The sequence below is a fragment of the Pleurodeles waltl genome, chromosome 4_2 (genome assembly GCF_031143425.1).
Source record: "Pleurodeles waltl isolate 20211129_DDA chromosome 4_2, aPleWal1.hap1.20221129, whole genome shotgun sequence".
Taxonomy (NCBI): domain Eukaryota; kingdom Metazoa; phylum Chordata; class Amphibia; order Caudata; family Salamandridae; genus Pleurodeles; species Pleurodeles waltl.
This window is the reverse complement of record NC_090443.1, coordinates 788,708,200-788,734,039: the sequence shown is the minus strand read 5'-3', so window position 1 is coordinate 788,734,039 and position 25,840 is coordinate 788,708,200. Positions and strand designations below refer to the sequence as shown.

Below are 25,840 nucleotides of genomic sequence, written 5' to 3'. Positions count from 1 at the left end.
TCGTGGTGAAACACAGAGGAGAGTTTGAGCATTTAGCACCATGCATGAGAGTTAACATCTCATCAATTATTGGAAGGGGATAACAGTGTACCCAAATGTTGGTATTTAAGTCTCTTAAATCAGTGCACACGTGATCCTCTCTACGCCCACTCTTGGACACAAGAACAATCAGGGCCAACCATTAAGGCATTCAATCATCTCTATTACTCTTATATCTACCAGCTTGTTCAGTTCCATCTTTAGAAATTCTCTCATCAGTAATACAACATGTCTGGTTTTATTTTCTGCAAGTACTGCATCTGTTTTCAATTTAATTTTGTGCATGATACCATTTAGCAGATCCAAGTTTTAAAAAAATACCTCTGGGAAACTGTTACAGATGCCCGATACCATGATTGGTCTGTCCACTAGCAATGCCTGTTTTTGACACCCAGATCGTTCTGGTGTTTCCATCCTAAAATATTGGACTCTCTTCAGTGATATATACCTTACCTACTGTGTGTCGGTCTTTAAATGTGATGTGCATTTTTGCTATACCCACCAAAAGAATTGGATTTTTATTTTACCCTCCTGGTTTGATATCAAGAGTTTCTAAGATATATGTTTTATATCCCATTTTCTCTTGAAAAATATTGCTATCAATGAGAGTAAATGGAGAACATGAATCAGTGAAAACTGTTAACCTAACTCCATCTAGCAAAATGTTACATGTGAGGTATGACATCTTGCCTTCAGCTTGCATATTGACTTAGAAAATGAGTTGTTCATTGTCATTGTGGTTTTCTTCCTCTGCATTCTCTAACATATGTATGTTATTTCCCACTTCCTTACATACTTTCACATAATGACCATTTATGTTGCATTTTCTATCTCAGGCAGAACATTTAGGACTGTTCGCTAGATGACTTCTGTGCACATATGAAATACCTGTTTGCTGACTCTCCTAATTGTAGATTGTGCTGACTGTACTTCATTTACCTTGTACACATTTTGCACATCACTTCATTTATTTACATCATTATTCATTCTCTGAGCGCCCCCCAACAAGTCTATTTCTTTCACACATATTGCTGTGTGTTCAGTGCTGTTGGCAATGTTGGCTGCTTTGGAAAGAGAAGGGTTCAGGGACAGTAAATGATCTCCTGATTAAAGAGTCTGTGAGTGTATAAAATTCACACGCACCTGAGAGCCCTTCTAACACAGAAATATAAGTCATTACTTTCTCACCTTTTCCCTGTGCTCTATTTAAACAATGTGTGTCTTTCAAGTACCACAATGGAAGATTCCTTTAGATGACTTTCCAACCTATCAAGGGTAGATTGGTACTCATCTTCCTCCCCTCCCCCCCACTAGACTCATTGGAATCATGGTCTACGATGTCTTCTTATACTTTTCTACCTTGAACTCCTAAGTTATGCTATAGTATGTGTTGCTTGCAAATAGAAATGAATCCCCCCCAAGATTGCTATTAAATATGAGTTGAACATTTTTCGCCACCTGTGCACAGTAAGTTTAGTTTCCTAATTTAAATTAAAAATGGCAAAGGCTGATTCATGCTAGCTGATGCCATGGTGCCAATTATAGAGCATACCTCAGAGGATCTGAGGATGGCAAAAAGAAAATGTAAAGGTAAAATATGAACTGTACAACACTCAGAATTTACCAAAGTCAGTTGCACAGGGCAAAAATAAATAATTCAGTAACTCAGTACATCTTCAGCTCACCTGTTACATGCTTGTAATCCCTTCACCAACTCAGGCAACTCACTGCAACATTCTAACTCAAGCTTCTCACCAACATTCTAGCCAAATGATCTAATAGGAAGGAAAGGATGGAAGGAAAGAATGAGGGACAAGGAATGAAGGACACCATGGCTATTATATAGAAAATAAATGGGAGGATCAAAATATAATAAGAAATACAGAAATCACAACAGGTATCTGAGTACAAGTGGTGGAACTGACCGGCCTTACAAGAGCTTGCAACCTTTCAGCTCAATTGAGAGTGACTATATTTATGTATTGGCGGTATGACTTTGGACAGTTGTGGTCACAGAGGGGATTTCTGATGTCATCCGGTTCTCCAATGCATAATGGATAGTTGGAGAATATGTAATGCAATTGGTGGAAGGTATTAATTACCACAAGAAATTGATGTAGTTAAATGTGCAGACCACAGAAGTGGCAATGATTATGTCACAGTGGAACTAGATGTTGATGAAGTTGCACAGTATTGTGCAATGGTGGCATGAACATTTAATAGAGAATATAGAAATGAATCTGATGAGGATATTACCTTTACAATGTTGTCAGTACCTGATACCTGGGAAGAAATGAAGATTGCAGGGAGAAGTTTCAGAGGCAAAACAGCAAGGGTGGAGTAGAGCAGAGCATAATGTGTTAAAAATGTTAATGGCATTTGGATTTCAGTGGATGTAAAACCAGTGTTCCCAGGTAGTCTGTTGTTTCCCATGACACACATGACACACATTTCCATCCTCCTGCACACATTTGAAGGGACACAATGGCTGGATTGATTATTCAGAACTGGTTTAAACCCCAATTCAGAGTTCTAGCTGATCAGCTATGCCATAGGTGTGTGAAATGTCAGCGTATGAAAGTAGGGAGGAGAACCCCCTGTAACATACATAGTCACACAGGAAGATCAGGAGGACCCCTTAAAGGGATGTAGTTGGAACTTATCAAAATGCCTGTTTGGAATGGGCTGAGATATATCCTCGTAATAGCGTGCATTTTCTCCGTAGAGGTGGAAGACTACCCAACATGCGGAAATTATAGTGTCACTGTAGTTTAACTGCTGTTATGTGAACTCATTTCATGGTTTAAATTTCTGGTTTCTCTGGAGTCAGACCAAGTGACCCATTTTAATAAAGAAGCCCTTAGAATGCTGTGTGAGGTGCTTCAAGTTGAACAGAGATTGCATTCTAGCTATTATCCCAAGGCCACTTGCATGGCACACTGATATCTCGACTGGCCAAAGTCTGTGCATCTACTTCTCTGAAATGGTCAGATTCTTTACCATTGGTGTTGATGAGTCTCTGAAGCACTTATGACAGGAGAACTGGATAATCCCCAAATCAGATTCTCATGGGACGTACTCTGTGATTGCCTGCTGTGCTTGCGAAAGCCCTTGTAAACATCACAGATAACATGATACTTGATTACTGCAAAGGATTAGCTGATGTGGTACATTCTGTTTCTCACCAGGCTGGAGCTAGTACTACCAATCCATACCAGCAGAAGTGTCTCAAGCTTAACCCTGGTAACTGGGTTTTGGTCAAAAAGCACATATGAAAATTCTGCCTGGAGTAAGGTGGAAAGGCCCCTACCAGTTAATTCTGACTACCAACACTCCTGTCTACTATGCCGGGATACTTAATTGGGTGCATGCTTGGCAAACCCAGTGAGTCAGGATTCTACATGAAGAAGTGCTGTTCTTTGAGCCAAGTTCCTGTACGCATGCATCCTGAATGATCAGAGAGGGTGAAGTACAACAAAGTCTCTCACCGGTACAAGTTCCTGAAATCACACAGAGTTGTGTAGAAATGCCCACTGAAAATTATGAATTAAGAGTTGAAAATAAAGGAAAAGTGGAATGATCAGAAGAGCAACCAAATAAACCATATGAAGGAGCAAGTTTGAGGAGAGATAGACACACCACAAGCCATCATCAAAGAAACAGAATGAGACAGAAGAAAAGAAACAGACACCAAGAAGATCTAAGAGACCTAGTGGACCTTGTCACAGGTAATCTACACCTGAATGGACCTATATTAGAGAACATGTCTAATACATCAGATCAAAATCCTTGCAATCTTAGGTTGGTTCCATGACATGCAACGCTAAAACAGCATTGATTTAAGTAAGATTCCCAAAACAATGTTACACCCAAGAACTTGACAAGCACTATTCAGTAAATTGAAAACTGAAAGAAATGAAGAGATAAACAATGCATACTTTAAATTGTGTTTAAAGCAAAAAGAAAAGCAACTGTGGTAAATGGTTATGTTATTATGCTATAACAAGGAAAAAGGAAAGAAAAAAATAAGCAAATTCTCTAGGACTTAGGGCCAGATTTATAAGGCCCTAATGCCTCCTTGCACCACATTAGTGTCATTTTTTACGCTAATGTGGATCAAGGTGGCAAAAGTCGCTGCACCATATTTACAAAGTGGAGCAATGCATGCATTGCACCACTTTGCGACCCCTTGAGCCACATTATGCCTGCGCCAGGCATAATGTATGCAAGGGGCGTGTTCCAGCATTAGGAGGCCCTTAAAAATGGCGCAATGAAATCTACAAGATTTCATTGCATTATTTTTGGCATCATTTTTAATGTCTGCTCAAAGCAGGTGTTAAAAGGATGCACGCATTGAAATCATTGGGCCTCTTTGAACTTTACTCCACTAGTGTCAACATTTCTGAAGTGAGTGGAGCAAAGCGCCACAACAGCATCAAGAATTTTGATTCTATTGGCCTAATGTGTGCCATGGTATGGCGTATTGTAAGTACTGTGCACCCATGCTGTTGTTAGGTGGCGGTAGTGGGGCTCAAGAAACTTGCGCATCAGTACTGATGAGCCAGATTCTTGTAAATCTGTGCCTACGGCTGCAGCAGATAACTAGGGATAACTTTTCTAGAAGAAGATGGAGTACTGCTAGGGATGTATCTCCAAGACTTTTGTACATAAGCTGATTGAAATAACTGCAAGTAAATCATCAAACATTTTGCTTGTTTGCATAAGTAGAAGTGAAGGCACAATAATAAATCTGTCTGCTGCTATAGTCTACTAGAGAGCTGACTGTACACAAATGTGTGACTCCTTACCAAGGCTAAGAGTAAGTAGAATGTATAATGCCATTAGTTGGAACAAGTTTAACTCCAGAGATAGAAATACTTAAATCTACACCTGCACCTATAACGTCTGAATACAATAAATGAGATGACACTAAAAGCTTCATTTATAGATGTCTCAAAGGAAGATTTATCAACTATTGTTTATTCTAGATTAGTTCAGGAATACACTCAAGCTTTAGACACTGAGGCCCATATTTATACTTTTTTTGCGCCGCATTTGCGTAATTTTGTGACGCAAAAGTGGAGCAAGCTTACAAAATACAATTGTACTTTTTAAGTTTGCGCAGCTTTTGCATCAAAAAATTATGCAAATGCAGTGCTACAAAAGTATAAATATGGGCCTGAGTGCAAAGTCTGTGCAGTCTTACCATCTTCAGCTGCAGAAGATGTGACATATCATCACATCCCACTTTCATAGGTAATCAAATGTTATATTTTCCTTAGTTTATTTTATAAACATTAACATTTGGAATACTATTTTTCTAACTCTCACATGATCCTTTCTAAAGTTCCCTTTTAGAAAATAATGAATCCTCATCGACAAGCAAAAGACATGGAAATCACTTTTTATTTCTTTAATTCTTCTACAGTTGTATACATTGTTAAAGCATATGAAAATAGTTTAACCAGCTGAATTAGACCATTTGAAAAAAATCTTATTTTAACATTGAGGAAAGAAGAACAATTTCCATAAGACAAACAAGGGAAAAGAAGAAAAGAAGAAAATGGTATCTCCTAAATTAAAATTATATAGACACCAAAAAAAGGAAATTATGTGTTTTCAAAAGGAGAAATCAGTTTATAAAGACATATTTTTTGATAAGTAGTCATGAACACACAGATGACGTTTTAGGTGGTCCTGCTCAACTCTTAACAGGAGAAGAGGCAGTTATTCCTGCAATTTATTTTGTTTTGTGGACAGGATGCCTATTTCCCATTACCTACTGATTGGGAGGGTGTTTGCTATTTAGCTTTTTTTGCATCCTAATATGTATCATGTTAATAACATAGATGCTATGACAATGACACCACCCCATTGACACACTTGTAGTACTAATGATGGGATTCAATTAGTGGGAGACCTTTTTGGAGCAACGATACCACCAGTAGGAATAGTTCTAAACAATGAGAACATTGGAAAGTTATCTACTGTATTATATAAAATAGCTACTAGTACATTTGGTGCTTTGCCAGCAGTTAATACAGGAGTGGTGTCTATTCAATCAATGGTTTTTCAAGATAAATTAGCTTTAAATATATTATTAGCCAAGAAAAGACAGAGGGGGTCATTCTGACCCTGGCGGTCCATGACCGCCATGGCGGAGGGCGGCGGAAGCACCGCCAACAGGCTGGCGGTGCTTCCTGGGCGATTCTGACCGCGGCGGTAAAGCCGCGGTCAGAAAAGGGGAGCCGGCGGTTTCCCGCCGGTTTCCCGCTGGCCCAGGGTACCCGCCATGGCAGCCCCTGCACTGCCCATGCCACTGGCATGGGCAGTGCAGGGGCCCCCTAACAGGGCCCCACAAAGATTTTCACTGTCTGCTTTGCAGACAGTGAAAATCGCGACGGGTGCCACTGCACCCGTCGCACCCCTGCAACTCCGCCGGCTCCATTCCGAGCCCGCTTCATTGTTGAAGGGGCTTTCCCGCTGGGCCGGCCGGCAGTCTTCTGGTGGTCGCCCGCCGGCCCCGCGGGAAAGCCAGAATGGCCGCCGCGGTCTTTTGACCGCAGAGCGGTCTTTCGGCAGGAACCGCTTGGCTGGCGGCGACCGCCGACCGCCGCGGTCAGAATGACCGCCAGAGTCTGTAAAATGTTGAAGGCTCAACATTGCTGCTCCTACATACTCAATAAGAGTTGAAAATGGAAGAATTTGCAAAGAAAATTTCTGACCTAGAAGAGGACGTTTTAGAGTCACATTGAAACCTATATTATGCAGTGACATGTGTTTAATAAGCTTATATGCTTTGTATAAGGGATTTGGATGCTACTTAACAAAGAAAGAGAAAGGCAAAGAAAACTGAAGGAAGAAATAGAAAGGGAAAGAGAAAGAATTGAGAATATAAAAAGTTAAGAAAAGTTGAAACCTAAAAAATAAAACATGATGACACAACAAAGGAGGGTGCACTCTAAAGATTAATTTGTGGAGAAGAAACTGTGATGGGAGGGAACTGCTGGAGCAAACTTTGTTTGCAAACCAATGCCCTTTAAAAAAACAAGAAAGTAAAAGCCTATGTTAAAATATCACATGAACTAAATGCAATTTTTTTAGTTTTAGTAGCTAATCATACTTAATTTTTATAAGTAAAGTAAATAAGTGCTGATAACATTTAGCCCAGCTGTCTATTTCATTTTAACTGAAAATAATGCATTAACATTAAAAAGCTGTTTTCCGTGTTGAACCATTATTTTCCACAAGATGTTTTCTCTTTTGCTGCCAATGTTGTGGCTTTCCAGAAGCCTTCTGTTAGTTAGTGAATAGGCATTTGTTTTGTATTAGACAACTGATAGTAAGGTTCTCACTGGGATGGGAGGAAGCAGCAGGAATGATGACTCATGCAAAGAATGGTCTGGATCGCAAAATATGGGCAATCTATCTTTTCCAGGTCTAATGTTTATAGACCATTGTAGGAACATTCCCAGGAGTTTACTGAAATCCTATTGGAGGATGTGGGAGACAAAAGAAAATATATGTTGACACCTTGAATACTGTGGGGCATATTTATACTCTGTTTGCGCCGGAATTGCGTAATTTTTTTTGACGCAATTCCGACGCAAAACTAACTCCATATTTATACTTTGGCGTTAGACGCGTCTAGCGCCAAAGTCCATGGAGTTTGCATAATTTTTTAGCGTGGACACCTACTTTGCGTTAATGATATGCAAGGTAGGCGTTCCCGTCTAAAAAATTGACTCCGAGGCATGTGCGCCGTATTTACACTCCCGGGCAAAATTCACGCCCGGGAGTGGGCGGGTCAAAAAAAATTACGTACGGCCGCTTTTGCGCCGTTTTTTAGCGCCTGGTCAGGGCAGGCGTTAAGGGACCTGTGGGCTCGGAAGGAGCCGAGAGGGGCCCTCCCATGCCCCCAGGGATACCCCCTGTCACCCTTGCCCACCCCAGGAGGACGCCTAAGGATGGAGGGACCCATCCCAGGGACATTAAGGTAAGTTCAGGTAAGTGTTTATTTTTTATTTTTTTTGTGGCATAGGGGGGCCTGATTTGTGCCCCCCTACATGCCACTATGCCCAATGACCATGCCCAGGGGACAGAAGTCCCCTGGGCATGGCCATTGGGCAAGGGGGCATGACTCCTGTCTTTGCTAAGACAGGAGTCATTTCTATGGGGGTTGGGAGTAAAAAAAAATGGCGCAAATCGGGTTGAGGCAAAAAATGTGCCTCAGCCTGACTTGCCCAATTTTTTGGCGCCCAAGCTCCATATCCCCCTACGCCGGAGCTGCCTGGTGTACGTCGTTTTTTTTCACGCACACCAGGCAGCGCCGGCGGCTAACGCCGGCTAACGTCATTGAATAAATACGGCGCCCGCATGGCGCTTCAGAATGGCGTTAGCCGGCGCTAATTTATTTGACGCAAAACTGCGTTAGCGCAGTTTTGCGTCAAAAAGTATAAATATGGCCCTGTGTGTTTTGATTTGTGTGTGTTCCTAGATCAGGGCAGGACATTTCTTTGAGCTTTTCTCTTAGAGGGAAGGTTCTTGCACTTGAAGGGAGTGATCACTGAGTTTCTTATATCTGTTTACATGAGAGGTTGCTAACAAAATTTCTTTGATGTCTGCAAATTTATGGTTGAGAATACTTTCCAGCTCAACCTGCAAATGTTTTATGCTTATGTTTTGATTCTCTCATTGCAACTCTTGATTGAGTATTTGAATTGACATCTTATTCTACCTTATTCCACTTTAATCTAGACTACAGAATTTACTTTATGGAACACCCTTGCTGTAGTAATACCCTTTTGACTGTAATTGTAACTAATATTGTATTTTTAAATATATTAGAATATTAATCAATGGATTACATTTATGTTTAGGCTGATACTTAAAAATGAACACATTGAATAAACAATGAAATATTAAAAGGAACCAAAAATAAAACTCTTTTTCTTACGTAAATTCTTTTATTGACTGTACTACAATCAATGATTTATAATGTCATTGGACTGGTGCAGATATAGGCTCCTTTTAATTTCTCCTTGTCAACGAACCCTCTGCACCATCAACGTCAAAGGGTTGTATGGTAATGGGTTAAAGAGGCTTGAGGTGTAGTGAAAACTTGACAACCTTGGTTTTTGGCACACTGAATTTAATAACGCCAGGCACAGCATCCTGTGCATGACCTTGGGCACCTACACTCATTTTTTTACAAACTAAGCACTGCACAACAGGGCTTGACTAAGGCATTGGGAAGATGAAAGACTACTTCGAAGAGCACTTTAGAGATATTATGGGGTCCTTTCTAAATTAATATGAATATGTTGTGGCTTGTGTAGATTTGCTCCTTTTTCCTTGATTGAAAAAGACTACTACATGTATTTGGGACATGGTGCAGTTTGTATAATTTTGGTCTACTTTAGATGTATGGCTGTATATTAATGGGGTATTTCCCAACATTTTAGCTGTTCTTGGTTTATGTCCCATGCGGCACATTTTAGTATGCTGATGCCATGTAGTTTCAGGAATTGTTACTCCAGAGTTTTCCCCTGTTAATTTTCTGTAGGTTAAACCAGTAAAATTGAACAGGTCAAAAAGACTCCATGAACAAAGGGGCATGCATATTTTGGTGTGAAAGGATGCAATTTGCATTCTTCCTGATTGCACATCACACCAAATAAATTCCAACCTGCAGAGAATAGGATTTTATCCTGTGTGATAAAGATTACACCACCCTCAGGGCCACTCGATGAAGGTGAGAAAGGATTTCTAGCATGGAGCTTACGGAGTGATAAAGCAATCTGAAAAAGAGATGAAGATGTATGGGATACATTCATCACTCTTACCACTATCTATTTTTGCTAATTTCTTAGAAGACCCCTTCTGTACTTCAGAAGTTCTATCATATTGAATTATAGCATGGGACATTTGGAGCAGAATTCCTGTAGAGACTATTGTTTCATATGTTACTTCTTGTTTTGCTTAGCTTTCTTGTTTTAAAGTTTTGTTTTATTCTATTACTCCCTCCTGATTTGCCTCCTGTAGGAAAGTCCCAGGGCCAGTGCTCTGTATAAAATGATAATGCAAATTAGACTAATTATAATTGCCTGTATCGACCTACCTATAGGTCCTTAGTATATGGTACAGCATGTAGGTTTAGGGACCCCAGCATTGATAGTGCACTGCTGAGGTACCCAGTATTATTTTAAAGTTTAACCTTTCTTGCTGGCAGCTTTTAAATTAAGGATAACCCTAAATTCGACTTTGGAATTAAAAGGACCTCAACTACCTTATTTTTACATGTAAGTCACCCTAAGGTGTGCCCTAAGTGCCCCTAGGGCTGGGTACTATGTAACTATAAGCATGGAATTTATAAAATATGTTTATAAGCCTTGTTGATGGAAAAGTAACCACTCACTGCAGTGAATGGGCTCCATAGGCTAACATTGGAAGACTTTATTCTGAATTAATAAAGTGTCAAAAAGAACTAAATATTTTAAGTTTGGTATCAAACTTATTGTTATAATAAATCCAACAACTTGCCATTGTTGAATTTAATATAACTAAGTCAGGGAAACATTTTAGAACTCTACCTAAAAGATGACAACTTCAGCCCTGTAGTGCTCTTCTCTGATTGGCCAGCCTCCAGCAGCCTGGCCAGGCTGTTTTGATGAGGTGTGAAGTGGCCTGCTCTGAGGACATAGGAAGTGTCTGGGGAGGAGAACAGCCTCAGCAGACGGTGAAACAGGATGAGGGAAGAACAGCCAAACTGTACTTCAAAGGAGGGAAGGACATTTGTGCCAGCAAGTGGACCTCCCCAATTTCCTGCAAAATCAGACAGTCAGGGTCCCCCTGATTAGATTAGGACTCCTCTCAGATGGCCCCCCTTGTATTTATTACTCTATTTCAAAGGTGGCTGCCCCTGTCTCTTCCCGCGTGATTTGTATCGGCCTCGCCCTGTTCGCTGTTACCGTAGCAACGCCTGTTTCGTCTTTCGAGTGGCGTTTCAGAGCTGCCGGTCAATTATAAATTCGAGGAACTTCAGTATGTTCGTCTTTTACACATTTCAATCGGGACAGGCAGCACCTGCCGCCACACTTGGTTCCAACACTGAGTTCTTGATGTGTCTACTATTCTAGCATCAGATTTTTGCTGATATCCATGACCTAAAAATTATCAACATGAGAGGAGAAATAAAGTACTTTTTACCCACAAGCCCTGAAGAAGTCCTTTGGTCCTTTGGTTAGGACGAAACGCGTTGGCTGTTTTGTTTTTATATCCAAGGAAACCCCAATAAAGAGAAGATTTTCTATTAATAATATGGACTAATTGGATTTAATTGTTTTACTCTAAGTGGTGCACGTTCAAAAAATTTTCTTGTCTAACTTGTGGAAAGGCAATCGGACAACGTTGACTTGAAATCAGCTTGCTGTGGAGGGTCGTCTGATGTCAGAGGGAAAAAGCTCCAAAAAAGAGACAAAGACGGAACGTAAAAAGTTGACCAAGGCTTCTCATGCAGCATATCTGAAGCAGGCCCCAGGAAGGTCGGATCCAATTTCAAGTTTGGCGCGGATGAAGATGTCTGCCACAAAAATTGTCTAAGTCCAAATGTAAAATTGTACATTGAGGTCTCCTGCAACGCGTATCCGAAGAGGGCTCCAGGGAGGTTGGATCCAACTTGAGACTTCATCCTGGTGAGGAAACTCGTCCTGAAAAAAAGATTAAGTCAGAAGGTAAAACTTTGACTTTGCCCCGGCCAAGTGGGAACCAGATGTCCAGACTGGAACTTTTAGAATAAATGCACTAAATGTAGGTGGTTATTAAGACACTGGTGGTAAATCCTGCTTACTGCCGCAGTGACGGCTGCCAACATACCATCGGGTAGGCAAACATCTGTTTGCCAAATTATGACACAACCACACTAAACTGATAGAATACTGCCACAAACACAAATCGGTCAGATCAAAGGCAAGTGGTAAAGTGTCAGTACGAACACCCACACTATCACACCAACAAAACAACGCCCTCCACATTATGACCCCTGAATCACCACTGCAGACATTCAATGGTGTTAAACCATTGGCGATACACACTGGCACGGTCAGGATGGCCACCCAAAAAAACACCACACAACATTGGCCAATACCAAAAACACACACCTGGCACTCACCCACAGCACTATAAAAACCACACTCACATTACCCACAACCCTTTATGAACATGAAAAATAGCCAAGTGACAGACACACAAATCACAGACACAACTACACACACCACTAACACCCAGTCATCAGTCACTCACCCCACACCCTACCACATTAGTCAACACCCACTGCACAACACACACCACACAACACCCATGTCCCCACAAAGGCACCCCTGTTTCACTGATGAGGCGTTGCGGTTCATGGTAGATGAAATAGTCAGGGTAGAGCCACAGCTGTTTGGAGCACAGGTACAAAAAATATCCACAGCAAGGAAGATGGAGCTATGGCGGAGAATTGTGGACTGGGTGAATGCTGTGGGACAGCATCCACAAACAAGGGGCGAAATCAGGAAGAGGTGGAAGGACCTACGGGAAAGGTACATTCTATGGCAGCAAGGCACCAACTCACCATCCAGAGGACTGGTGGTGGACCCCCAGCTCCTCTCCCACAGCTGAGAATGGGAGGAGTAAGTCTTGGCAATACTGCATCCTGAGGGACTCACTGGAGTTGCCGGAGGACTGGACACTGATGAATCAAAATTTACTACCTATCACCAACCCATACCTGCATGCCATCTCACCCCCTCACCCTGACTCCCAACACTCCATCCCACAGTGCACCTAAACATATGACTAACCCCATTACCAAGCCCTACATGCCATACCCACTGCAAGTACAGCCCTCCCAGCCCTGCATGTACACCCACCACCTATGAATGCATAGCATGGAGAACTAACAATTCCACAACACATCACCATACACAAACAAAAGGGGGCAAGGCAATAGCCACGATATATAGAGGAAGCTAGGGAAGTAGAATATGTCACAGACATGATGCATAATACATCACTTAAATCTCTGCAGGTACCCCAGCCAATCCTAGTGGCGAGGAGGTGCCACGGCTATCCAGTCCCCCAACAGAACATACCCCCAGTGATGACAGTAACTCTGGACATGTGGATCTGGATGAACTTCCTGGCCCATCAGGGACCACTGGTCAGTCTGACACCCCAGCACACTCCCAGTCCACCACAGAGCCTCCCCCCTCAGTATCCAACATGACAGCACCCACCCAACGTCCCTACACCTCTGTCCCCAGGACACGTCAATCAGCAGAGTGAGGACAGGGACCCCAGTCCGCACTTCACAGCCAAGACAATCAGGATCATCGGGTCAGTGGCAGTGGGCACACCGTTCAGGGGACACAGGCACGGGGGGACAGGGACACTCGAGGACAGCTGTGCACCAGGGGGAGGACAGGCTCAGGGAACCGACTATCCTGGAGGCTCTCACTAATGTACTGCTGGCCTACCAACAATCCCAGGACAAGATGGGCCAGATTCTTGACATCAAGCAGGAGAACCAGCGGCTGTAGGAGGTACACCATGAGGAGATCAGGAAAGATTGGCAGGCCCTCAACACCACCATGGTCTCCATAGCAGGGGTGCTGGCTGATATGGCCAACATCATGAGGAAATAGACAGCAAACCAGCGGGCCCCTTCCACTAGCCAGTTAACTGAACAGTGCACCACATCTGCTGCAGCTAGTGGACAGGAGGCCCTGCCACAGGACCTACAGGCCACCAGCCCCCCTCACCCTGCAGAAGGTGAACCATCCCACAAAGGTTTCCTGCGACCCAGACAGATACCAGAGACACTCGCCAGGACCAAGAACACCACCAGGAAATGAGACCCTCCTGAATGTCCCGCTTGTGTCCCACCCTGTCACCTTGTCTACTTTGAACTGCCTTTGCTCCCCTTTCTATGGCCCCTTGGACACTAGACCTGTGCTACAAACAGACTGAACAAATACCCTAGACTTACCTCTACCATCACTATAAATTTCACTACAATGAACACCCTTCAACACAACTTGAGTGATAGTGCTTTGTGTGATGAAAATGTGCAATTGTGGTAACAGTTACATCTTGCGCAAATGACCTGAACACTGTGATAGCATACAAATAATGACATGTAGCTGTCTGTAGTCATCACATCAGTACACGGTTGTGATAACACCAACATCTTCAAAATCAGAAGGCATAGGTGACAGTCATTTGAGATGCAAAGGAAGTGAATGCCATTCTGCTGCAGCCACACTGAAAACATAAAAAATCAGGGTAATGGTCAGTTCCACTGCCTCACCTGTGTGGCATTGGAAGTACTGACATATAACTGATGTTCTGTTGTCCACATCCTCATCCTCTGCCTCCTCATCCTCACTGTCCTCAGGGTCCACTGCTGCCACAGGGGTATTTCCAGTCTCCTCCTCCTGCATATAAGGTACATGTTGTCTGAGGGCCAGGTTGTGCAACATGCAGCATGTAACAACTATCTGGCATACCTTCTCTTGGGAGTAGCACAGGGATCCACCTGTCAGATGGAGGCATCTGAACCTGGCCTTCAGGAGGTTGAAGGTACATTCTATGATCCGCCTGGTTCGCCCATGTGCATCATTATACTGATTCTCAGCCCCTGTCCAGGCATTCCTCCCAGGGGTTAGGAGCCACAATAGGTTTGGGTAGTCAGAGTCACCTGCAAAGTATTGAGGGACAAATATTAGCTTTACACAATGGTATGTGGGATAACTCCTAAAGACATACACTGACATACATTGGGTGGGGATTCTGGCTCACCTATTGGCCACACTCTGTGCCTCTGTAGTTGTGCCATCACATTTGGGATGCTGCTATTTCTCAGGATATAGGTGTCATGCACTGACCCAGATACTTGGCAGTGACATGGGAGATGTACTGGTCTGCTAGGCACACATTTTGCACATTGAGTGAGTCGAAACGCTTATGATTCCTAAACACCTGTTCATTGTGCCGGGGGAGGACAAACACAATTTGTGTTCTGTCAGTCTCCCCAACAATATTTGGTATATGTCCCATTGCATAGAATCCTACCTTCACAGTGGCCAAATCTTCAACTTGGGGGAAAGCGATGTAGCTACACATGTGTTTGACCAAGGCAGACAAAACCCTTGCCAGCGCGATTGAGAACATTGGCTGTGACATTCCTTCTGCCAAGCCTACTGTCACTTGGAACAAACCAGTTGCCAGGAAATGGGGCACTAATAGAATTTGCACAAGAGGGGGGATCCCAGTATGATGATGGATAGTTTATATCAGATCAGGCTCCAATTGTGCACACAGCTCTGTAATTGTGGCCCTATCCAGTCTGTAGGTGAGTATTATGTGCCTGCCCTCCAGCGTATCCAAGTCCACAAGGGGTCTGTACACCGGGTCTTGTCTCCTCCTCCCATTCATCCACAGCGGCAGGTATCTAAGGGACACAAGAGTAAGTAGGGTGTCACAAATTGAACTATGGAACCACCACCTCAGTGTAGAGCATTTATGTGATGGGACAATGTGAATGGCAATGTACGTGCAATTTACAGCAATGACCCAGTTTCAAATTTCTGAATGTTGTCCACCACCATAAAATGGTGACTGCCTGTCCTGTAAGTATAGACAGGTGGAAGTACGGTAACTCTGCCGGCATTGGGCATCATGGCGGAAGGCAGTCTTGCACTGCCGTTCTATTCCTCATTGGCTAAAATGGGGCTCTAAGGAGTACAGTGGCCAATGGGGATCACCAGCGACGGTGACGGTGTACACCGCTGCGGACTTGACTGTCATTTTTTGTCAAAAACTTCACTTGATTCCTGACTTTCCACAGGGCAAAATCTCCAATGCATGTGCAGCTGTGACCTGTGTCTGGATCCTGCCATGGCCAGAGTGACCGGGGAAAGGGCACCTGCCTTCACTTCGGGAGGAGTTAGAGCGCTTGGTGTATGGGGTCCTACCCCTGTATGGGCCTCCAGACCAAAAGGTACACCATGAGCACGATGCATGTGACAAGGTTGCATGGAGATGTGTGTGCTAGCAGCATGTCAGTTGGGTGGGGGGTATGTCTGGTGGTAGTGTACATGGTGGGCGCCGGGTGATGTGTGTGCCAATGGAGATGGAAATGGTATTTGTGGGCCATTTGTGTGAGAGGCTGCATTGTATGGTTAATGGTGTCCTCCTGTCTGTATTACCTCTGCAGGTCAGCGCCCATCAAAAGAAGGGATTATGGCGTGCCATCGCCAAGGACGTGCGGACCCTGGGGGTCTAGGGCAAGCGGAGCACCCACTGCTGGAAATGGTGGGAGGACCTGAGACGCTGGGCACGGAAGACCACAGAGGCCCAGCTGGGGATGGCCTCCCAATGAGGGCGGGGTGCCCATTGGATCCTGCCCCCCGATGGCTTGCACACTGGCAGTGGCATACCCAGAGCTGGATGGGCCCTTGAGGGCAGCACTGCAGCCACAAGTGGGTGAGTACAATGAGGGTGACAACAATTATTGTTGGGTGGCATGGGATCCTGGTGGTGAGTTTCAGTTAGTGGGTGCCCCTTAATGCCAGCTCAGCCATTGCTGCGTGATCCAGCTCAAGGTAAATGGGTGTATAGCAAAATCTAGTAACCTAGCTAGGTTGCATTCCATGTCAGACAGGGCTTAGTGGGTCCCAGGAGGGGTGCAGCTGGCAGCGGTTGGCTCTTATCTTGCTGTGCCACCTAGCCAATGGAATGCCAGTGCGATGCATAGTGCACAATCCTTTTCCCTATGTGTGATGGGAATGTGTATACCAACTGTGGTGTTGGGGCTGCAATTGACCCGGTGCTCCCCCTTTCTCTCTCTCCCCCTTATTTTCTTCTGTCATCCTGTCCATGTGTGCATTAGCATCATTTGGCAGAGGAGGAGGTGCACCGGCGACTGAGGGAGCTACATCCCACAGGACCCAGGAGGCAGAGTCCACGGTGGAGACAGGAGGTGACAACACTGACTCTGATTCCTCCTCTGATGGATGCACCTTGGTGGTGGCAGACACCTCTGGAACCACCCCAGCTACAGGTACAGCCGCCACCCCCCATAACAGCATCACCATCCCAGTAGCCCCCCATCTAGTTGCCCATGCCAGGAGGGTGGGCATCTCCTTCACCCCAGGCACCTCAGGCCCTACCCCAGTGAGCCCTGCTGCCCTCAGTGAGGAGGCTATTGACCTCCTGAGATCCATCTCTGTAGGCCAGTCAACCATTGTGATTGCCATCCAGGGGCTGGCATATCAGATGCAGCAATGCAATGCAATGCATACCTGGAGGGCATCCATGGTGGGTTGGCGGCCCCACAGAGATCGTTTCAGGCTCTGGCCTCCTCTCTGATGGCAGCCAGTGTCCCTGTTCCTACCATGTCCCCTCCACCTACCACTTCCCAGTTCCGGTCTCCTCAACCCCAACCCAACCCATCCCAGACACAAATACAGACAAGCATGCACACAAAACATCACACAAGAGTAGCATAGTCAAACACAGGCAGCATACTTTAGGCCACAAGCACTCTCACAAACAACAGACATTTGCACACACAACCACATCCACTGCCTCCACTGTCTCCCCTCCTCCTCCTCCTCCTCCCACACAGTCACATCCGCACTCACACCTGCATGCACTGCATCAGCAGCCACCACCACCATCACCACATCAAGCAGCACATACACCTCACTTGCAGACACCTCCACAACACTTATCCACATGTCCCCTTTGTCCTCTCCCACGCTGTCTGCCCCCCTCCTAAGGGACACAAACACATGTACTCAGGCACCCAACAGCCATCTACCTCACACACGCACACTGTCCATGCACCTGCACCCAAGTCCAGCAGAGGTACACCTCTGACAACCACTCCCTCAACCCCTCAACCTCCACTCTCATCCCTCCTCCCACCTTCCTCCTCTGCACCCCTAAGAAGCTTTTCCTTGCACATCTTGACCTCTTCCCTCCCCCTCCACCCCCCGTCCAGCCCGTAAGAGCAGGGTCCCACCAACCCAGCCCAGCACCTCAGCCAAACAGTCTGCCACTGCTCCAATCAAATCATCAGCTGCTGGCACCAAGGGCCCCCAGAGTGTGACGGCTGCCACGAAAGGAAAAACTTGGGTGGTGAAAAGCAAGGGAAAGGGGACGGGACAGTGGAGGCAACTCCTAGTCCTGGACGTAAGGACACAAGTAACATCTCATAGGCCAAGGGGACTTGTTACAAGAGGGGGCACATGGATCCCTCTCCACCACCAAAGATTGCCAAAGATCCCCCTCCACTAGCAAAGAAATGGAAGGTTTCCACTCAACCACAAATAAAAGGGAACGTTCCCACTCAACCACCAATGAAAGGAAAGGTTCCCACTCAACTACCAGTGAAAGGAAGGGTTCTCACTCAATCACCAATGAAAAGGAAGGTTCCCACTAAACCACTAATCAAAGGCAAGAGGCCCACTCCACTGGCAGAGGGCAAGGAGCCCCCACCTCCAGCACAGACACAGCAGCCCTCACCTCCAGTTGAGGCACAGGAGCCCTCAACTGCAGCACAGGCACACCAGCCCTCATCTCCAGCTGAGGCACAGAAGCCCTAAACCTCAAGCACAGGCACAGCAGCCCACACCTCCAGCTGAGGCACAGGAGACCTCACCTCCAGCAGAGGGCATGTAGGCCACCCTCTAGGGACTGTTGTACAAGGACCTCCCTCCAGAACCAGTGGGCAAGTTCCCCACTTCAGGGATTGCGGCCTTGCACTCCCCACGAAAGACAGATGGGCATGGAGCCCCCTACAGAACCAGTGGGCAAGTTTCCCACTTCATAGACTGTGGCCTTGCACTCCCCACTAAAGACAGATGGGTATGGAGCCCCCACTTCAGCTGAGGTGCTCACCTGCCCCTCCTCCCTGAGGTGCCTGCCTATTTCCAACATGATGCCCCTGAACAGTGGATTCCGGAGTGTGTCAGGAGTCAAGTTGGGTCTTGGAATGTGCCATGTGGCCATGTGGCCCTTTTGTACTTTGGACTGGCCATTGGCCCATTCTGAACATTGTCACCTGCATTTATATTTGAATGGACAATATGGTGGCTGTTGGCATCAAATTACAGTGTTTGTTGATAATCATTGTGGTCCTTGTTTCATTTTGACGTGTGTCCTGTGACATTGGTTTAACTCTGCAGCTGGTTCTATGTATGGTGTGAGTGTGAATGGAATGTGTTGTGCGTGTGTGTGTCACTCTCCTTTACCTCCCTCCCTCCCTTGTGTGCTAGGTAGCTGTACTCACCGTCGTAGTCTTCGTCGGAGTTGGTGTTCCAGGAGGGCCATGGCGTAGAAGAGCATCGGGAAGACTTAAAGTTCTGGTTCAGTGGCAGTGGCGGAGTCCTCTGCGTACTTGTTGGTGAGTCTTTAGTTTTCTTTGTTCTGTTTCCACCAGGCTTTTAATGGCGTTAGTACCGCCCGAGGAATCCTGGCGGTTTGCTGTGACATTATATGGTGGGTGATACCTTGTCTTCCTCCTGGCTGTTGATGGCTACCGCCGTGGTCAGTGGTGTTAATACCTTGGTGGTTGGTGTGGTACCTTGGCTGTTTATGGGAGAAATCACAGCCCTGGTCATAATTTGGTAGTAATTACCGCCAGCCGATTGGTGGTATTGCCACCACTTTAACAGTCACCGCCAATGTCACAATGACCACCTTAATCTTTAAAAATTCATATCTCCAGTTTCCCTTATCCAATGTTATTTGTTTTGGTGTCAAATTAAAGATAAAAGTATAATTTATTTTTATAAATTGGGTGTGGATTTTTAAACTTGTTCCTGTGTTCTATTTTATTACTATTTTGTGATTTTTGAATGATTTATGCACTTTGGTCCTCATTAAGACCCTGGTGAACTTTTGACCGCAAGGGTAAATGTGGCGATATACAGCCACATTATGAGTGTGGCGGGTTGGCTGCTGTAAACCTGCCACATCTCCACTCATACCGCCACAGCAGACTGCCGGCAGCATTATGAGCTGGCCTACCGCCATGGTTTCCGCAATGCTTGCACCTCCACGTAAACCACAGCTGGAGGGCTACCAGTGACAGGGAATTTGTTCCCTGTCACTGGTATGGGGCTCCCCCACCCCTCCACCTGATCTCCCCACCCCACTCCCCGCATACATATACACACACACCCACATGCACCACGCATGTACCCATTGACCTCCACTTTTATACATGCATCTACTCACACTCATCCATACACGCATTCACTCATACATACTCACACTCATCCATACACACATTCACACACACTCATCCATACAGGCATTCATACACACTCATCCATACACGCTTTCACACACACTCATCCATACATGCATTCACTCACACGCATATAACCAAGCATACACCACAACACCCATAGACGCATTCACACATGCACATACACATTCATACACACACGCAGACAGCACACACTCACACACAACACCCCCAATCCTCCTGCCCCCCACCCCCTCCCCTGTCAGATGCCCGACTTACCTTGTCCGCCGAGGTCGTCTGGTAGGGAAGGGGTGCTGCTACCGCTGGTAGCGCCCGCCAGCAGGATACCGTCTGGCCGTATTAATGGTATTAATACAGCTGGTAGCATCCTTCTGGCGGGGCGGTGCAGGTGGTGGCACCGCCCAGGCGCCTCTGACTGCCAGCATGGATCCTGTCGAATTTCCACCCACAGTGTGGCTGGAATCCGCCAGTACCCATTAAATGGCGGACAAAAATCTGTCAGCACTGGTGGTGTTCTGGCGCACGTAGCTTCGGAAGTCTTAAGAATAGAGGGCCAAAGTCATAATGAGGGCCTTTATCTCCTAAATTAATCCTTGTTGCTTGTTGCCATGCTACCAAGGGTTGAGCCACGATTAATTTATTGAGACCATCACTGGACTAAAGTGGGGCAGTTGTGGCCTATTGCTAAGTGGAGATACATACCTGCCCTTATCAATAATCCACACTCTTTTCTTTTTTTATTTCAACAGTAGATGGCTTGGTAATTTTTGGAGGTGTGGTGAAATCATGGTGAGTTCATGCTGTTTCTGCTGAAGGATCAAAGTAATTGACTCACTCATGGAAAGGATCTGAAGCCTGACCTAAATACAATACACTGAATCACAAATTAACAGAATATGAGTTTAGAGGTCTCATTATCATTAATGCGTAGAACATGGCTTTACCAGGCCTTCTTTTAACTTGATTTTAAATAAACACCTGCTTAGAAACCAATGTCACACATGAGTTTGACCAAAAACAAAAATGGAGCAGTGAGATAAAATAATTCACAGACATATGTACATGTTCAGAAATGTTTTCTGTTGATTGTTTTATTACAAAATCATTGTGTTAATTATTTTCCTAATGAATATTTTAATACCAAATACTGTTGGCCACCTTTTTCCATGTAAAGACCAAGTCCTTGCCCACCAGCTCACTCCCTTTGAAATGCTGTCTCTCACATACCTACAGAACTCTACTAGTACTGGTCACCACTGCACCATGCTCATCTGTGATTGGTGCCAGTCCACCGCTACTCTTTTACCTGGCTCCTGTGCATAGCTCTTTCTTTCTTTCAGCACATGCTATGTATAGTCCAGTATTTGCCCCTTCCACTTCCTTGTTTAGCTTATTGGGGGATTTCGCCAAACCCCTGACCTGCCCTACCAGAGAAGATGGTCCTTGATAGCATTATTTTGGCAAGTAAACTTGTTTTCATGTTATCTTTCTTCAGTAAGAGGCATTTGTTAGTTTCTCTCAAACTTATGCCACAAGCTGTGCAACAACAACAGGCACTGCTGTGAATGTAACTACAAGATAGTGGCCCATAAGGTATGCAAAAAGTTAAATGCCTAGTATAGCGGCACTCGGCATGCATGGCTAGAGTCGTAGGCCCGCTTTTACCTCTGTTTTCAACTCAAGAGGAATAGAAACACAATCAAATATCACAAAATAATGGACCAACCCAAGGCAGTGAGGTGCATCTGCAATTTAAACAAGCATTGGTAATGCCAGCAGGTCTGGCTTTAATGTGCTGCACCATGCACTCTCATAATGGCGCTACTCACCCTGTACGCACATGGTTACAGTCTTTTACCTTTGTGTAGTGGGAATAGAAGCTAGAGCCAAGAAAAAGCCTCTGCCTGCTCTGGTGCGATGGCACCCGGGAACAAACAATAATGTAGTAGAAGAGGAATGAGAACACACGAGAGAGGGACCGGGATATTAGTGGTCCAGTGTACGGTCTCCCAAAATAGTAATAATATAAGGTGTACACTGTTCCAAAAAATAGCTTACCAGGGGTCCAGGAATGGCTAGAGCGCAAAACCCTTATGCATCTCAATGGATGACTAGCTTCATCATCGGGAACGCTCTTCACCAGGCTGGTGCTGCAATGCCTGGTGGGCTCCCCACAGGGAGCTCTTAACCACGTAGCTCTCTAAGTAGCAGGTAGATCCAGGTTTGGACCCTATAGTGGGATCCAACACCAACCGGAGAGAGTGATACAAAAATAAATGAAATTGGTTATCCGCCTCAAAACATCATAAGTTTAATCAGTATAAGTGAGGTGGAGACCAAGATTAAAAACCAGGCGAAAGTAAAAATAATGAGTGAGAATGCTCAAATACATTCAACACAAAGTACTAGAAGACTCCAATAATCTAGGGACTCTAGTTAAGGGTCGACATGTTTCGCGTCAAACGGTCCATCAGAATCCTACGACGCTTCAGCAGGACCAAAACGAAAATCATTCAAGTACATCTTCTCTGAAACCTTATAACTGAGGAATCGCTGAACTAAGAAATAAAGAAAAAGCGTCATTTACATTGAGTTGACTGGTTGTTACAAATTCATCGCCCTGGAATAGAGAATCAAAATCACGCATGTAAAAAGTGACGTAAATACAGTGATAAAAGTGCACTCGTGAAAGAAGTGTATAATGGAACATCATACATGAATATAAGAAACTTACCACCCCCGAATCAGGAACGGCTCGTTGGGAAACGTATGTCGGGGACAAAAGTTGGCACTGCATAGAGTAAAAGTCATAAAGAAGGTCAAGATTGGATAATGAAACATTTAGTCAAGTAGACAGCATACACCGAAATACAGCAATCATAAACTCAATACTTAGAGGTAAGTAATCCATACAATTAGTGTTATCAAATAGGATTATTTGGAAGCCCTGTGTAGAATAGAAATACCTTAATCATTGACTGCCAAATCATGTGGTCGGTTAGAAAATGTAACAGTTACTCTAACCAAACCAAGTGATATGAAGATAGAACAAAACTTAAAATCAGAAAGAGCCCATGTCAAGGATCCTTGAACATGGTGGCACGTACAGTTTCTGCCAGAAGTCCGCGCTGGGAACCTACCCTCCGACTAGCGTACCCGTAACAACAAACACGGGCGCTGTCGGAGGTATAAATAATGCGTACAAACCCGGAAGTGAATCTTCCGGCTCGTGCATTCCAGTGGTGCAGAAATGAAAAACGGACTACACGTGTGTTAGCAGATAGTGGAAACAAACAAAGGACTCGATGTCCTCTATGACTGGAGGACAATTAGTCCAGCTTTTTATGAATATGCACATAGTACAAACCCTAGTCGAAAACAGCTCTCCACAACAGGGACCTGGAAACCAATCGTCCAGTGTTTAACTGGAGTGTATACACATGGTGTAAAACTAGGGAATGTCAAAATAATCTGAAGTATTTTTTGAACCAATGCGTGGGCCAGTAATCATAACATGCGAATGGATAGGAATAAGATTATCCCTAGTGGAGGAGGGAGAATCTAAAGGCATCCTCTAGAAGAGGAATGAACATGTAAGGATCACCCAGGGCCGAAGCTTAGAACTGAGCTGCTCAGGGCAGCTTCCAGCACGTGAATTGTGCACTGTACAGTATGTTAAAAAGTATTTGTTTCTGAACTGGTAAGGTGTGGAAGTTCAACTGTGATTTAACAGAGGCACACATAATTAAATTATGTAACAAATGTGGCTGCTAAATTTAGAACAATCTGAAGAAAACAGTTATTTTCATAAATCAAGAAAGTCTGCCTTCCTATAATCCAAACACAATGAGTTAGCAGCCTGGATCGCCATCACCATTCAACCAAGAGACAAGGAGGAATTTTATGTGAGTTCTTCAAAAGGAATGAACACCTACCAGAGATCTTGACAAAACGGCAGTAGATAAGATCTGTACTGACAGTTACAGCAACATTTTTGGTCACAGAAGCATAGGCCAGGAGTTGGCCAAGAGCCTTTGACCATTAGATGGAGGTGCAGGTCTAAGGATGATTTCCTCTAACCAACAGCTCCATTTTATCTGCGTTCAAATTCAAACTGTTACTGGTCACCAAACAAGCAACTGAAGCAAGACATTACAAAGCTCAAGGGGAAAAGTCAGTGTTACTACCACTTTCCTGCATCAGGAATTGAGTATCAGTAGTGTAAAGAAAAGAAGTAAAGGCAAACCAAAAAATTAAAAAAACTAAAGGGGTGAAATAAACGTTAACATTCTCCTTGAAGTCCACAATAATTCTAAATCAATCAATGTCTAGTGTTTTAATTTCTGAGACGGAAAATACTCCAATTCACACACAACTATATATTAAACATACAATTACAAATGTACACAATGAAAAGAAACCCTTGTTAGCACCACCCGAATTAGAAATTGCATTTAACATCAATCAACCACAGCATCATTTGTGTTTGCCTGGCTGATGTCATCATTGGCATGGGACTCAATGTAACTACAAGGACAGACAAAGTGTATATGTTGCTCCGTGTGATGCAGCTTATGTTTGCAAAATGTTGCATGAATCTAAGTTAGTCTCCTTCCATTTTGTTAACCAAAGTTGAATGTGTGCAGGGTGTTCTCATTAATAAAGTTTTGTGTTGACATTCCCTACAAATTCTATCACTGTAATGTGTGAAAATTCGACTCTTTAACCAAAGATTGGTGTTTGCAGGGGATTCTGGTAAAGAAATGTTTGTGAGATTCAGACAAGTCACATCACCTTAGGTTCTCTTGTGTCATTAATTTTCAGAAATGTCACTGGTTAATGGGATTCCCTGGATTTTGACTGATCAAAGGCCAAAACACAGCAGCTAACCAAATCTCACAACTCCATCATTTTGAAATCAACTTGCATACCTTTCACGTGGTTGAGATAGACAGGTGAAATGATATGCCAACACTTGCATTTAGAATACCATTTTTATTAGGAGTGTGGTAGCGTATTTGCTATTATCTATTGACTTTTCCTATATGTATAGCTTCATACTTAAATTTCGAAAAAACACTTCCTGAGTGAACTCTTTCAGATTCACCTTCGATGATCAGTACTCCAAAATTCTGAGTGGTGAGAATGACCTCATCCATATACTCAGATTAGGTATATGTCAAAAACCCATGAAATTCTGTTATATTCAATTGTCATTCATCATATTATTCATTAGCGATTGATGCCAGATGTCCCACAATGAAAAATCATTATAATCCACCACTGGATTATTCTATCTGAATTTTGCTGGTTGTGGGCAAACTACATACATAAGGAACCCTATTCACACAGATAAAATAAGTGTAAGTTTATTCCTGAATTTACCTATTATGCCTATTGGGTCTGCACACAAGTAAATCCCATTCCAGGGGTGGGAAGGGGAGTTAAGACTTGGTTTGCCATGAACCTTTTGTAACA

The 25,840-nt window shown here is 44.3% G+C and overlaps 1 long non-coding RNA gene across 1 annotated transcript in view; it reads right to left on the bottom strand.

Moving 5' to 3' along the window:
* The window catches only part of LOC138293295 (uncharacterized), a 99,461-nt gene extending 75,896 nt beyond the window's left edge, over positions 1 to 23,565 (bottom strand). Inside the window, exons 1-2 of the long non-coding RNA XR_011202953.1 lie at positions 23,470 to 23,565; positions 23,097 to 23,153 (exon numbers count right to left, since the gene is read on the bottom strand). This is a non-coding gene — a long non-coding RNA (uncharacterized lncRNA). The remainder of the gene's footprint in view (positions 1 to 23,096; positions 23,154 to 23,469) is intronic.
* Positions 23,566 to 25,840: the final 2,275 nt, after the last annotated feature.